This window comes from Phyllobates terribilis, unplaced genomic scaffold (genome assembly GCF_046119375.1).
Source record: "Phyllobates terribilis strain yellow unplaced genomic scaffold, ASM4611937v1 Scaffold_3__8_contigs__length_932513732, whole genome shotgun sequence".
NCBI lineage: Eukaryota > Metazoa > Chordata > Amphibia > Anura > Dendrobatidae > Phyllobates > Phyllobates terribilis.
The window spans coordinates 668,927,843-668,943,996 of record NW_027362763.1 but is presented as its reverse complement, the minus strand read 5'-3'; the positions used below and the strand labels follow the sequence as shown (position 1 = coordinate 668,943,996).

At 45.4% G+C, this 16,154-nt stretch overlaps 1 pseudogene; it reads left to right on the top strand.

Annotated features, from left to right (window-relative positions):
* LOC141258600 (uncharacterized) overlaps positions 1-16,154 on the top strand; it is a 66,485-nt pseudogene that overhangs the window by 15,335 nt on the left and 34,996 nt on the right.

Sequence of the window (16,154 nt, the reverse complement as noted above, 5' to 3'; positions counted from 1 at the left end):
GGGACTATCCTGATATATGTCTCCCATCCTGGGACCGTCCTGGTATATATGTCTCCCATCCTGGGACTATCCTGATATAAGTCTCCCATCCTGGGAGCATCCTGATATATATGTCTCCCATCCTGGGACCATCCTGGTATATATGTCTCCCATCCTGGGACCATCCTGGTATATATATCTCCCATCCTGGGACCATCCTGGTATATATGTCTCCCATCCTGGGACCATCCTGGTATTTATGTCTCCCATCCTGGGACCATCCTGATATATATGTCTCCCATCCTGGGACCATCCTGGTATATATGTCTCCCATCCTGGTATATATGTCTCCCATCCTGGGACCATCCTGGTATATGTCTCCCATCCTGGGACCATCCTGATATATATGTCTCCCATCCTGGGACCATCCTGGTATATATGTCTCCCATCCTGGGACCATCCTGGTATATATGTCTCCCATCCTGGGACCATCCTGGTATATATGTCTCCCATCCTGGGACTGTCCTGGTATATATGTCTCCCATCCTGGGAGCATCCTGGTATATATGTCTCCCATCCTGGGACCATCCTGGTATATATGTCTCCCATCCTGGGACCATCTTGGTATATATGTCTCCCATCCTGGGACCATCCTGGTATATATGTCTCCAATCCTGGTATATATATCTCCCATCCTGGGACCATCCTGGTATATATGTCTCCCATCCTGGGACCATCCTGGTATATATGTCTCCTATCCTGGGACCATCCTGATATATATGTCTCCCATCCTGGGACCATCCTGGTATATATGTCTCCCATCCTGGGACCGTCCTGATATATATGTCTCCCATCCTGGGACCATCCTGGTATATATGTCTCCCATCCTGGGACCATCCTGGTATATATGTCTCCCATCCTGGGACAGTCCTGATATATATGTCTCCCATCCTGGGACCATCCTGGTATATATGTCTCCCATCCTGGGACCATCCTGGTATATATGTCTCCCATCCTGGGAGCATCCTGATATATATGTCTCCCATCCTGGGACCATCCTGGTATATATGTCTCCCATCCTGGGACCGTCCTGATATATATGTCTCCCATCCTGGGACCGTCCTGATATATATGTCTCCCATCCTGGGACCATCCTGATATATATGTCTCCCATCCTGGGACCATCCTGATATATATGTCTCCCATCCTGGGACCATCCTGGTATATATGTCTCCCATCCTGGGACCGTCCTGGTATATATGTCTCCCATCCTGGGACCATCCTGATATATATGTCTCCCATCCTGGGAGCATCCTGGTATATATGTCTCCTATCCTGGGACCATCCTGGTATATATGTCTCCCATCCTGGGACCATCCTGGTATATATGTCTCCCATCCTGGGACCATCCTGATATATATGTCTCCCATCCTGGGACCATCCTGGTATATATGTCTCCCATCCTGGGACCGTCCTGATATATATGTCTCCCATCCTGGGACCATCCTGGTATATATGTCTCCCATCCTGGGACCATCCTGGTATATATGTCTCCCATCCTGGGACCGTCCTGATATATATGTCTCCCATCCTGGGAGCATCCTGATATATATGTCTCCCATCCTGGGACCATCCTGATATATATGTCTCCCATCCTGGGACCATCCTGATATATATGTCTCCCATCCTGGGACCGTCCTGATATATATGTCTCCCATCCTGGGACCATCCTGATATATATGTCTCCCATCCTGGGACCATCCTGATATATATGTCTCGCATCCTGGGACCATCCTGATATATATGTCTCCCATCCTGGGACCATCCTGGTATATATGTCTCCCATCCTGGGACCATCCTGGTATATATGTCTCCCATCCTGGGACCATCCTGGTATATATGTCTCCCATCCTGGTATATATGTCCCCCATTTTGCTGCTGTTCTTTAATGCATAAAAAGTAAATAAACGATTCTACTCCCCTTCCCTCCACTTCCCTGCAGCGCGGCGTCGTCTTCTGAAGCCGGCAGCTACCTTATGCGTACAAGCGTCGGGAGCGGCTACTCTGCCACGCGCCCCCAGTCACATGCACGCTGACGTCGGCTGCCGCTCTGGGACCCCACAAGTCTCTGTGCCACAATACACTTCAGCTGAATGTGCGTTCTCGGACACAGATCCAGCTGAAATGTGCGCTGGTGTCGGCGGACCTCCCTCCCGGTTTTGCACCTCTGCAACCGCGATAAATACAACCCTGCATAATTCATTTATTTTGGGATTTCTTTAGCAAAAAAATGTATTTATGTTGTTGTCTATTGACATTATGACATATTATATTATATCATCAGATAGAAACACCTGTCCCTAGGTCTACCCATGAATATAGTCTAAGATCTATCTAGGCTAAAACTTGTAGACACTCTGATGTTTCCCATGGTCTTTCTTCCCTTTCGCAATATACTTACTGATATTGTTTTTTTTTTTTTTATTATCCTGTTATTTTACTATTGTATCAATAAAGCTTTATGGTTAATAAAAAAAAATATTTGAGAAAATAAGAAATTTTTACTTTTTCCAGGTGAAATTGAGATGAGAACCTCCAATGGACATCACCATTTATCTCCCAGTTATGAAGTACAATATAACAATATTAGTCAAGATAATTCCATGACTCCCGATGTAGGCATGGTCCTTTACAACAGAGATCTGTGCACGAACACTGCTGGTCACAAGAAACCATCATCTAGTCAATTATTAATTGGCAAACAAAGAACTAGAAATACTCAGGAGAAAATATTTCCACGTGGAAAACATTTAAATTTTTCTTTGCGTGAGAGAAGTCACAAAGAGGAAAAACCATTTTCATGTTCAGAATGTGGGAAATATTTAAGGCCGAAATCAAGTCTTATGGTTCATGTACGCATTCACACAGGGGAGAAGACTTTTGCATGTTCAGAATGTGGAAAATGTTTTATTCGGAAACCAAATCTTATGAAAAATATCAGATGCCATACAGGGGAGAAACCATTTTCATGCTCCGAATGTGGCAAAAATTTTAGCAATCAATCAGTTCTTGCTGAACATCAGAGAACTCACACAGGGGAGAAGCCGTATTCATGTTCAGAATGTGGGAAATGTTTTTGCCGCATATCGGGTCTTGTATATCATCAGAGAACTCACACAGGGGAGAAGCCGTATTCATGTTCAGAATGTGGGAAATGTTTTTGCCGCATATCGGGTCTTGTATATCATCAGAGAACTCACACAGGGGAGAAGCCATTTTCATGTTCAAAGTGTAGGAAAAGTTTTCTCCACAAATCAGATCTTGTTAGACACCAAATAACTCACACAGGGGCGAAGCTATTTTCATGCTCAGAATGTGGCAAAAATTTTAGCCAGCAATCAATTCTTGCTGAACATCAGAGAATTCGCACAGGGGAGAAGCCGTATTCATGTTCAGAATGTGGGAAATGTTTTGGCTGCAAATCAGGTCTTGTATGTCATCAGAGAACTCACACAAGGGGGAAACTATTTTCATGATCAAATTGCAGGAAAAGTTTTATCCTCAAATCAGATCTTGTTCGACGCCAGATAACTCACACAGGGGAGAAGCCGTTTTAATGTCCACAAAGTGAGAGGTGTTTTAGCTATAAATCAATTTGTGTTTAAACATCTGAGAACTCACAACTAGATGAAGCCGTTCTATTGTTCAGATTGTAGGAAATGTTTTAGGTGTGGAGACTCATTTCCGGATGCATCAGCGTCTCCAGACTTGTCTCCATAGAGCACACCGAAGATATCATTGGTCGGTGATTACACAGGAGCTGCCAGCCGAGGATCTTGATGATTTGTACATTCAGCATCAAGAACCTTCCTCAGGCGTCCATTAATAACCTCAATGACAGCAGAAGTGCCGGGATTTCTGCACGAGGCTCAGACTCTATAGTAAATAAATCAGATGTTTTGTTTCCATCTTTTCATCATTTGCATATAGTTAATATGCATATCCATCCGGTGATCTCCCATCATTCCATCATTTTTCTTTTTTTGGTTTTGCAATTTCAATTTTAAAAAATAAAAAAATTCAAAAAATTACTTGGATGAGCAAAAATTATCTCCGGCGTTATTCCCCGAAATATTCACACATATCAGAGTTATAAAAACTGGCAGGTCATTAAGGGGTTAAAGAAGTTCTGTATAATCTAAGGGACCCGTAGTGATGTCATTGTCATGTGATCAGTATCCAATGGGAAGAATAAAGCAGTAAAGAGTTTTCACTGGGCAGCACTTCCTGTCATGTGACGATGTGATGTCACTGAAGTTAGTACACTCTCTAACATCTATCCATCTAACTGATCTTGTGACTGTGACGTCACCACAGAGTGTGACATCACCAGGAGGTCACATCTGAGGAGCAGCGATCAGTCTCGTTATGTGTGACTTGTAGATTCTTTTTCTCTTTCTTTTTTGGGGAGTTTCCTCTCTGTATAATCTTAGGGGTTTCTCATATCGCAGTTTTGCAGCCAGCAGGGGGCAGCATCTCTCATAGAGTCTCTGCAGTCAGTGTTGTCAATGTGGGGGGCGCAGTGGAACCTGGGCCGTATAGTCCAGGTTCCTATAAGCCCCGGTCCCATCAGATCCTCCAGGATACAAGGGCAGAGCTGAGAAATATTAGTAAATGCTGTTTTTTCAGCCTGGCGGCTCATCTCTGCACAGCACTGTGCGTAACCCTCCGCGATGGGGACAGGACAGCCGAGCACCACATGTCCGCTTCCTCAAAACATGACCGTTCCGACTTGTCCAGGGGCTGTGTGACTACACCCCAATGCTGTAGTCACTAAAGGGGAATGCTTAGGTCTGGGGACTCGCTGCTACTGGTAATACGTGTTGCGATAGAGCTTGTTGTAATATGTATTCTTACCATCTAATCAAAATCATATAATTTACTGGGATTTTTTTAAAATAAAGTTTATAAATAAAGATGAGCGAGCACTAAAATGCTCGTTACTCGGACCAAGCAATTCCTAATGCTCGTTTCGAGTAATGAGAATAATGGGAGCCAATGGGAAATCCAAGCATTTTTCCGGCAAACCCTACAAGGAGGTCTGGGGGTCCAGTGAAAATGTTCAAATGGATGGGAAAAGTGCAGAACAGCATGGGGAAGACCCCCTGGAAGCATCTCTGACTCCCAGATCGCTGCTGAGAACAATGGTGTCGCACTTTTACTCCACTTTAAGGATTGACAATAAAACATTCCAAATCAACAAGCAATTGCAGTTTATAGGAAAAAAAAAGGTTAAGAAACATTTTTTTCCTGTATAATGATTTGTATAAAAGGCAAAATTTTAAAAGGAATTAAAAAAAAATAATTATAATTTAAGTAAACCAAAATTGAATTTTTTTTATAAAAAAAAAAAGGAAATTTCAATGTAATTTATGAAGGAAGCAAGAACTGCCAAATGTTAGGGATTCAGATACGCCCTGTAATAGACATAAAGAAGGGTCTCATACACATTCTGTTCAAAGTGTCATGTATTGGTACTTCTAGACTCATAAAGGCTATGTACTAAGTGCAAATCCTGCAAAAAAGTACAAGCAGGGTCATCCATACACCCTTGAAGGCACCAATTGTAGTGCCTCATTCAAATATCAGTAAGCCTGTCAGTGAAAGAGCCTGTCTGTTATGACCCCCCTCAGGCACTAAAAATCCGCTCAGACAAGATGCTAGGGCAGGGCAGCATGACACCTCCAAGGCGTAGAGGGACAGCCCATGGCAATTGTCCAGCTTTGAGACCCAATAGCAGAAGGTTGCAGAGGAATTAGGGAGTACGCTGGTTTGGTCGGCCATGTATTGCTTCACCATCTTTTAAAACTTTTCCTTTCTTGTCAAAAATACCCAGTCATGAGGGCCTGAACGTTAGTAGGGTGTCATCAAATTGGCCCAGACCTTTGACAGTGTACCCCTGCCTCTGCTTTTCCCCCATGTGTGTCTCTGACCTCTCCTCTTTGGTTGGGCAGGTGAGCTTGCCCTCTGCTGCAAGCGTTGTCTGATGAGAATATTTTCAACATATTTTCCACAATGGCCTTCTGGTATAGCACCATTTTAGAAGACCTCTCCACCTCAGCGAGAAGATATGCAAAGTTCTTGTTGTGTGGGTCTAGCAGGGTGAACAACCAGTACTCTTTTTTTTTTTGACCAAATGTAACACGAGGGTAACGTGAGGGAAAGGGAGCGGTTCGTAAAGTCAGCTGTATGTGCCAAGTTCCCTACAGCCAACACTTCCCTGTCTTTACCATGATGACGACTCTCCATCTCCTCCTCCTCGTCCCTCTCTTCCTCCTCATTCACATTCTCAGCTTACTCATTCACATCCTTAGCCTATCCACGTCGGGGAGACAGAACGAAGCTCGTGTGGGTACTACCCAATTTTGCGCTTTCAGCCAGGTCCTGTTCCTCCTCCTCAGCCTCCACCTCCTTATTGTTAACCAATCCGTGCTGAGTAGATGAGATGAGGCTGAGTTGGATACTATCTCCCTGTCTCGTGTGTAACGGGTCTGGGAGGCGGAACCTCTGAGCAACTATACAAGGGGGCGGTCCTTGTAAGGAAGCGGGTGGCTCCCAGGGAAGACGGGCAGGTAGTCACGGCAAGTGACAGGGACAGTCTTTGGGTAGAAGGGCAGGTAGTCACGGCAAGTGACAGGGACAGTCTCTGGGTAGAAGGGCCGGTAGTCACGGCAAGTGACAGGGACAGTCTCTGAGTAGAAGGACGGGTACTCACGGCAAGTGACAGGGACAGTCTCTGGGTAGAAGGACAGCAGGCAGGAGGCTGGTGAGCGCTCCCAGGTGAGCGGGCGAGAGTCCTTGGACAGGCAGGTGGTCACGGCAAGTGACGGCAGAGCCTCCAGGTAGGCTAGCAGGCAGGTAGCAGGTGAGCGCTCCCAGGTGAGCGGGCAAGAGTCTCTGGACGGGCAGGTGGTCACGGCAAGTGACGGCAGAGCCTCCAGGTAGGCTATCAGACAGGTAGCAGGTGAGCGCTCCCTGGTGAGCAGGAAAGAGTCTCTGGACAGGCAGGTGGTCATGGCAGGTGACGGCAGAGCCTCCAGGTAGGCTAGCAGGCAGGTAGCAGGTGAGCGCTCCCAGGTGAGCGGGCAAGAGTCTCTGGACAGGCAGGGGGTCACGGCAAGTGACGACAGAGCCTCCAGGTAGGCTAGCAGACAGGTAGCAGGTGAGCGCTCCCAGGTGAGCAGGCAAGAGTCTCCGGACAGGCAGGTGGTCACGGCAAGTGACGGCGGAGCCTCCAGGTAGGCTAGCAGGCAGGAAGCAGATGAGCGCTCCCAGGTGAGCGGGCAGGCTGGTTCATAGACAGACTGACAGGTGTCGGAAGGCAGACCGTCGGACCGCAGGCTTGCAAGCAGGTAAACGGATATCAGGCAGGTATCAAGCAGGAATCTGGCAGGTGACTGGCAGGTAACAGGCAGGAATCTGGCAGGTGACTGGCAGGTAACTGGTAACGGGACCTGAGGGCTGAAGCAGAGTGAAGGCTTTGCAACAACATTGCTCGGGCACCTCCATTTTGGAGGAGGTGCCTTATATATGGTGAGGTCCTCCGGCCATTGGCCGGGGACTCCTTAGGACGGTGCCCTAAGCACAGTGGCCGGGAAGCAGCGCGCGCTGCCAAACAGAGCGGGAGGAGGACGCCAGGCACGGAGTGGAGAGGTGAGGGGAACAGCGTCCCTGCCTAGCAGGAGGCAGGGACGCCGACGCTACATCGTGTCTTTCTCCGGCTCCACCTGGTCCACATGCAAAGCTTCATGTTTAATTGTCACCAGCAGCTGTTTAAATAGGCATAGAAGTGGTATTATTGTGCTTATGATGGCTCATCATCTTTGTGGAGTCGGCAATGTCTTGGAAAACCGCACAAGTGTCAGACATCCATGCCCATTCTTCAGTTGTTATGTGCGGAGGCTGGCCAGAATACCGAAGGGCGTGTTGGGGCTGGTATTCCACAACCTCTTCTGCTCACATGTGCAGTGTGGAGTTCCAGCTCGTGGCCACGTCTCACACCAGTCGGTGAGCTGGCACTTGCATGCGCTGCTGCAGCACTGCCAAAGAGGAGGGAGCTCTAGCTGACTTGTGTAAACGGATGCTGACGCGACGTACCTTGACCTTAAGCTCTGGCAAATCTGGGTAGGTTTTCAGAAAACGCTAAACTACCAAGTTGAACACGTGCCAAGCATGGTCCATGTGTGAGCTTGCCAAGCTTCACAGCCGCCACCAGGTTGCGCTGATTATCACATATGACCATGTCTGGTTGGAGGTTCAGCAGCAAAAACCACAGATCTGTCTGGTCTGTTATTCTTTTCATTAACTGCCGCGGTGTGCGGTTTGTCTGTTGTATAAATTAGCTTCAGCAGAGCCTGTTGCCGCTTCGCATAGGTAGTGCTGCAGAGCTTCCGGCTGATGTGGACGATATGAGATAGCACATCGGATATAGAGGATAAGGAGTAGCAGAAGGGGGTGCAGGAACTAGAAGTAGGGCCAGCAATCCTCGGTATCGAGAGCACATGGGTCGTGCCAAGGTGGGACTCGGGCCCCAGCCTTCACAATGTTCACCAATACTGCCGTCAGGGAAATTTAGTGTTAATGTAGGTATGTTAAAGTCCCCCATGATGAGGGTGGAGTTGTCACAGGATAGAAAGTTTAGAAGCCGAGTGGCAAAATGATGAGGGTGGAGTTGTCACAGGATAGAAAGTTTAGAAGCCGAGTGGCAAAATGATCCAGGAACCGACGGGAGCGGCCCGGAGGACGATACACAACCACTATTCACACAGAGAGGGCTCAGTAGAGTCTGACAGTGTGGATCTCAAAAGAAGGGAAGTAGGGTTCTGGCAGATGACCTCAAAAGTAAATTTTGTTGAAAGGAGCAGGCAGACACCTCCACCTGATCTGTTGTCAGGTCTTGGGGTATGAGAAAAGTGTAGGCTACCATATGAGAGAGCAGCAGCGGCGGTGGTATCTGACTGCTGGATCCAGGTTTTAGTGAGAGCCAGAAGGTTAAGGGAATTTGAAAGGAAAAAGTCATGGATGTAGGAGAGTTTGTTACATATTGACCAAGCATTTCAAAGGGCACAATTAAAAGACACTGATGGCTTGCAGGGAGTATTAATGAGATTAGCAGGGTTTCTGAGTATAGCAGGGAAGGAGTTAGTTTTATTATTACAAAAAGGGCCTGGATTAGGAGAAATATCTACTGTGAAAAGCATTCTTTGTAGAGATGAAACTAAGATCAGCCTGTAGGAGGATGATGGGAAGAAGAAAGTATGGAGAAAGCTTTGAAAGGATCATGATCTAAAGCACAGCATGTCCTCTGTAACACATGGTGGAGGCGGTGTGATGGCTTGGGCATGCATGGCTTCCAATGCCACTGGGCCACTAGCGTTTATTGATGATGTGACTGAAGACAGAAGCAGCCGCATGAATCCTGTGTGTACAGGGTGAGACTTTCAGATTCAACCAAATGCAGAAAGGTTAATTGGATTGTGCTTCACCGTACAGATGGACAATGACCCAAAACATACTGTGAAAGCAACCCAGAAGTTTTGTAAGGCACAAAAGTGGAATATTCTGCAATGGCTGAGTCAATCACCAAATCAACCACATCGAGCCACATTTTACAGGCTTAAGGCAAAACTTAAAGGGGTTGTCCACTACTATAGATAATGCCCCCAATGTATTTAAATGGTGTAAATAAGTTGTTTTGTAAATACCTTGTGTTGTGCTTCTTGCCTGTGATCGTCGCCATCGCTGGCCTCTCACAGGTATCACGTGACCCCCGGCTCCAGCTGGCTCTGGCATCCGCTGATGTCATGTCAAGTTCCGGCTACAGCCGGGTGTGACTTAGTGCTGCGTTCCTTGTTGAGTGATGGGCTGTGGCCGGGTGTACAGAGTACCTCCAGTTGCTGGCACTGACCAGTGTCAGGACTTAATCCTTCACTGCACGTGCCACCGCGTTCAGTAGTGAACCCTGCATGCACATACTTGCAGTGAAAGAAGGAATTAAAGAGCTTGAGGCTGACTTCTGGCCCAAGCACTGCGGTCCCCAGGAACCTGCCCGGGGACCAGAGAAAAGGTCATCACAGGTTGCAAACGGCTCATGGGCCGGAGGTTCCCTACCCGTGTCCTAAAAGAATAAAAAAAACAGTTACCTGCCCCGACTCCAGTGCTGGGGCTTTCTCCCTTCTCCTTTTGCAGTAGTCCACACTGGGTTCCTCAGGTAACCCAGTAAACTCCTATCATATCATAAACCTAGGCTTTTCAAGGCTGACTTAGGCAATGACAAGGTGCTTGGGGATTAAGTAGGATTGTCCACAGTTAGCTCAAGTTTGTTAGGAGTTTACGTCTACTTCACTTGGCTCAGATCCAGCCATGTATCTAGCAACTCCTCTGCTTCTCCAGGCTTCCAAGCTATAATTAGAGTTATTTACATGCTCTGTCCAGCTTACTAGGTGTTGTCCACCTTTTACCTTTCAGCAAGCAAGTTACTAACCTTTAGCAATTGTTCTTGGTGCTTGTCACACCTAGCTTCTGCAATCAAAAAAATGCATCTCTTCAAGAAAATATCCAGTTTGCCTAAACTTCACTGCTATCCTGTGGTTAACCATTTCTTTGCTACAAGTGCCAGTCTGCATGCATTGCTGCTATTAACCATTTCCCTGCTGGAAGAAAGCAGACTGCACCTCTGTCATTCCTGTAATTACATGCATCCCTGCTGGATTATACCAGTTTCCTATAAAGCTACTGTTCCCGTGTGTCACTGCACACCTGGATCAGCTACATCTGGTGCTACCTGCTCCACTTGTTTTTTGCTATCCTGTATACATTGCTGCCCTGGTCTTTGCTGATCCACGTATTGTGTGTCAAGGCCTCGGTGCTAGGTTGCGCCAATTGTTCCAGTCCATGCTTTTCACCAAGACCTAGGGCTTTGAGAATCCACTAATAATAATAATAATAATAATGCTTTTTATTTCTATAGCGCCAACATATTCTGCAGCACTTTACATTTTAGAGGGGACTTGTACAGACAATAAAAGACATTACAGAATAACAATAATCACTTAAATCAACAGATACCAAGAGGAGAGAGGGCTCTGCTCGCAAGCTTACAATCTATGAGGAAATAGGGGAGACACACGAAAGGTGGATGGTAACAATTGCTTGTATTGTACGGTCAACCATCCATGTAATAAAAAGGGTAATCACATAATGCTAAATGAACCAGTCACCAACCAGTATGAAAACAAGTACAGACACAGAAGTCTATTAAGTACATGGGGGTGTGTGAACAGCTGATACAAAGGTCCTGATTTGGAAGGAAATTTTGTATGGAAAAAAAAAGGGGATAGTTAAATAAGTGAGGTGAGGCGATAGGCCAGTCTAAATAAATGCGTTTTTAAGGCACGCTTAAAACTGTGGGTATTGGGGATTAATTGAAGAGTCCTGAGTAGTGCGTTCCAAAGAATTGGGGCAGCACGTGAGAAGTTTTAGAGACGGGAGTGGGACGTTCAGATTATTGAGGATGTTAATCTTAGGTCATTAGCAGAACGCAGGGCACGGGTAGGGTGCTAGACTGAGACAAGGGAGGAGATGAAGGGCGGTGCTAAAGCGTGAAGCGCTTTGTGGGTAAGAGTGATGAGTTTATATTGAACTCTGTAGCGGATGGGTAACCAGTGCAACGACTGGCACATGGTGGAGGCATCGGTGTAGTGGTTGGCGAGGAATATGATCCTGGCTGGTGCATTTAGGACAGATTGGAGAGGGGAGAGTTTAGTAAGAGGGAGACAGATTAGTAGAGAGTTGTAATAGTCCAGACGAGAATGAATAAGAGCGATAGTAAGAGTCTGCAGAGTCAAAGGTAAGAAAAGGTCGGATTATAGAAATGTTTTTGAGGTGTAGATGAAATGAGCGGGTGAGTGATTGGATGTGGGGAGAGAAGGAAAGATCTTAGTCAAGTATAACCCCAAGACAGCAGGCTTGTTGTTGGGGAGTAATGGTGGAGCCACACACATGCAATGGCAATATCGGGCACAGGTAGGTTAGTGGAGGGAGGAAACACAAGAAGTTCAGTTTTTGACGGGTTCAGTTTCAGTTAGAGGGAGGACATAATGTTAGAGACGGCAGAAAGACAATCACTGGTGTTTTGTAATAATTCAAGGGTGAGGTCAGGGGAGACTATGTATATAATTGGGTGTCATCAGCATTGAGATGGTACTGAAACTGAAAACCAAATCTACTGATTGTTTGTCCCATCAGGGTGGTGTATAAGGAGAAGAGGAGGGGGCCTAGGACTGATCCTTGAGGAACCCCGACAGTAAGCGGAAAAGGGGAGGAAGGGGAGCCAGCAAAAGATACAGTGAAAGAGCGGTCAGAGAGGTAGGAGGAGAACCAGGAGAGAACAGTGTCCTTGAGCCCGATAGAGCGGAGCATCGTGAGGAGTAGCTGGTGATCCACAGTGTCGAATGCTGCAGAGAGATCCAGGAGAATCAGCAGGGAATAGTGACCATTAGATTTTGTTGGTAGTAGATCATTAGAGACTTTAGGGAGGGCAGATTCAGTGGAGTGTAAAGAGCGGAAACCAGATTGTAGAGGGTCAAGAAGAGCGTTATCTGAGAGATAGTGGATTAGACGGGAGTAGACCAAGCATTCCAGGAGTTTAGAGATGAAGGGAAGATTAGACACAGGTCTGTAGTTAGCAGCACAGTTTTGGTCAAGGGATGTTTTTTTAAGTAATGGACGTATGCTGGAGTTTTTAAATGAGGAGGGAAAAATACCAGATGAGATGAGAGAGAGAAATATTAAATATTTTAGTTTGGTGAGTGGTGACAGCCAGAGAAAGGGACTGAAGGAGATGTGAGGAAATAGGGTCACTGGTGCAGGTAGTAGGGCGAGAAGATGCAAGGAGCCTGATCTTCTTCCGTGACTGATTCAAAGACAGAGTGTGAGCTAGATGCAATGGGAGAGGGAGGACCGTGCATGGTATTAGGGGATTGGTAGAAATTTTCCTGTTTGATATGGTAAATTTTTTCTTTGAAATAATTAGCCAGATCGTCAGTGCTGAGGTCAGTAGTCAGGGTTTTCACTCTTGAATTGAGGAGAGAATGAAAAGTGTCAAAGAGGCGTTTAGGATTTTTGGACAGTGAGATGATGATGGTATTGAAATAGGTTTGTTTGAAGAGGTGAAGGGCGGAGTTGTATGTTTTAAGTATAAACTTATAATGGATAAACCTCACCAGGTAAGCCTTTAAAACCCTTTTGAGATAATCATGTATTTTTGTGACTTGAACGACTACCATTACTGGGTGGTAATATCTTCCCCAGGGTTCTACTTATTAGACTAATCAGTCAGTATCCCATAAAATTTCTCATCTGATATGTCTGGGAGAAGTAATTATAGTAAAAAATAGAGGTTTCTGATTTCACCAAAGTTACAACTAAAAAGGGTTTAGGTGAATCCTTACTTTTCTTTCTTTCACCTTAGCAACAAATTCTTGTCCTAAGCTAATCTCCAATCGCAGTAGGTCAACTGTATAAATGCTGCCGTTGCCTGTGCTTGTCCGACCACCGGCTCCCATTGCTGACTCAATCACGGTAAACCAATGCGTTATCATGACATCCAGAGACTTGCAGAAGGCTCCGTAACTGCCATTATAGTCCTCTTGTGAATCCCAGACACAAACTGATCTCTAAAGGAGATCTGCAATTTGGCTACACGCTACAATCCTGTGGTATTGGTGTAAAGAATCTTTCCCCTCAGCTGGTTGTTTATTCTTCAGCCTCCTCTGACGAGTCCGGTGGTGGGTCTTCATCTGACAATTCTGAACCGTTTTCCTCTGAAGATTTACTTCTTCTTTCAAGTGATCAATACTCCTCTCTACTCAAAGCCGTCATGTACAGTAGGATCAGACAAAAATATAGAGAAAAAAATCCAAGAGAGTGCGTCTGTATTACTCCCCCCCCCCCCACCACCACCACCACTAGGGAGAAAGTGTTTCCAATGCACCCCCCGATTATGGACTGTGTGCCAAAGGAATAGTCTAAACCCATCAAAAAGGTGGATTTTGGTTGCAGTTTTAAAGCTATCTACAAAGGATCTCAGAGAAGGTAAATCAACCGAAGATGGATTTAGTGATAGAAAATTGTCCCAACAAGCTTTATTTCCGTTGGAAGAAACACCATTGTTAAAAGATCAAATTAACGGAAAAAGCTGAGGCCCTTTTGAAAAAGGACTATGCTGCAGCGGTCATCACCTCCCAAGATTGCTCCCTCTTCTGTCTCCATCGCTAAAGCTTTTTGGCTAAGTTAGCTCTGATCTCCAAGATGGAAGAAATTCTCCAGAATTTACCTGTAATGAAATCTGCTGCGGACCTCCGCTGTGATGCTCCAGTTGACATCTTTAAATTTTCTTCTACATCTTTGGCTGTCTCCAGTGCTACCGGAAGGTCCCTCTTGATCTAACAATAATCTGTTCATGTACTTTACCCTTCCAACTATCATCTCTCTTCGGTTCTTTACAAGAGGACATCCTTCAGTTAGGGTAAAAGTACATCCTTTCCACAGTCCAAAAGGTGTTTTCGTCAATTTTCGCATGCAAAGAGATCTTCAAAGTTTAGGAGAAGGTTTAACATGAGAAGGCAGTTTGGTCTTAAACCTAGTCCTTCCACTTCTAAGGGAAGCCTCCCGGCCACAGATCATAAGGAGTCCACCTGTAGAAGGAAGATTGTCCTTCTTTTCTCAAATATGGTCTTCCACAGCTTCAAATATTTGGGTAACATCTATCATAAAAAGAGGAATTGAAGGACTTTCCACCAGATCACTTTCTTCTAAATTCAGAGAAATCCCAGTCGTTCGTCGCCTGGTCCAAGAATTCGTTGACAAAGGGGCATTAAAACCAGTTGCCATACATGCCAAAGGGAAAGGTGTCTACTCCAGAATATTTCCCGTACCAAAGCCAGAAGGGAAGCAACATCTATAGATCTCACCTACCTGAACAATTTATTTTTTGGAGATAAAGAATTTCAAAATGGAGTACATCCACTCGGTCATCTCAGTCATGCACAAAGAAGACTATCTTGCCACCATAGACCTTCGGGATGCCTATTTTTTATTATTATTATTATTATTATTATTATTATTATTACTGTCCCGTTGCTTTGATTAGTGTGTGTTGGCGACATCATGTGACCTAAAGTTGGTATTACTTCCACTTTTTCCAGCATATTATTGAATATCTATATTTTGGCACTACGCTGCCATCTTGTGGATGGTATGATTATTACATCGGGTTATGTGATTATCTCTGGTATCGCACAACGTCGTAGTGTTTCCTTCCCTTCTTTACTAGTCACATCCAGCTCAGGCGGGTTTTTACATGATCTACGAACACATGTGACTGGGAGTGTACGCAGATACTACAGGTACACTTTTATCTTCTATCTTACTATTTGCATGTAACATGACTTGTGAGCATGACCACAGTGTGAACATGCTCCTGTGTATTGTATGTACACCAACTTACACTCCGGCTCATTTCTTTGGTTTTGCTGTAACTGCTTGTACTTTGTACAAATGGAGGTGAGACCCCCTTTTCTAAGTTAGGCATTTCACCTATATACACACGTGGTCAAAATTGTTGGTACCCCTCGTTTAATGAAAGAAAAACCCACAATGGTCACAGAAATAACTTGAATCTGACAAAAGTAATAATAAATTAAAAATCTATGAAAATGAAGAAATGAAAGTCAGACATTGCTTTTCTGCTTCCACTGAATTGAAAAAAAATTAACCTCATGAAATCGGCCCGGACAGAAATGATGGTTCTTCTTCTTAACTTAATATTGTATTGAACGACCTTTTGAGGCGATCACTGCAATCAGACGATTCCTGTAACTGTCAATGAGACTTCTGCGCCTCTCGACAGGTATTTTGGCCGATTCCTCATGAGCAAACTGCTCCAGTTGTCTCGTGTGTGAAGGTTGCCTTTTCCAGACTGTTTCAGCTCTTTCCAAAGATGCTCAATAGGATTTAGGTCAGGGCTCATAGAAGCCACTTCAGAATAGTCCAATGTTTTCCTCTTAGCCATTCTTGGGTGTTTTTAGCTGTGTGTTTTGGGTCATTATCCTGTT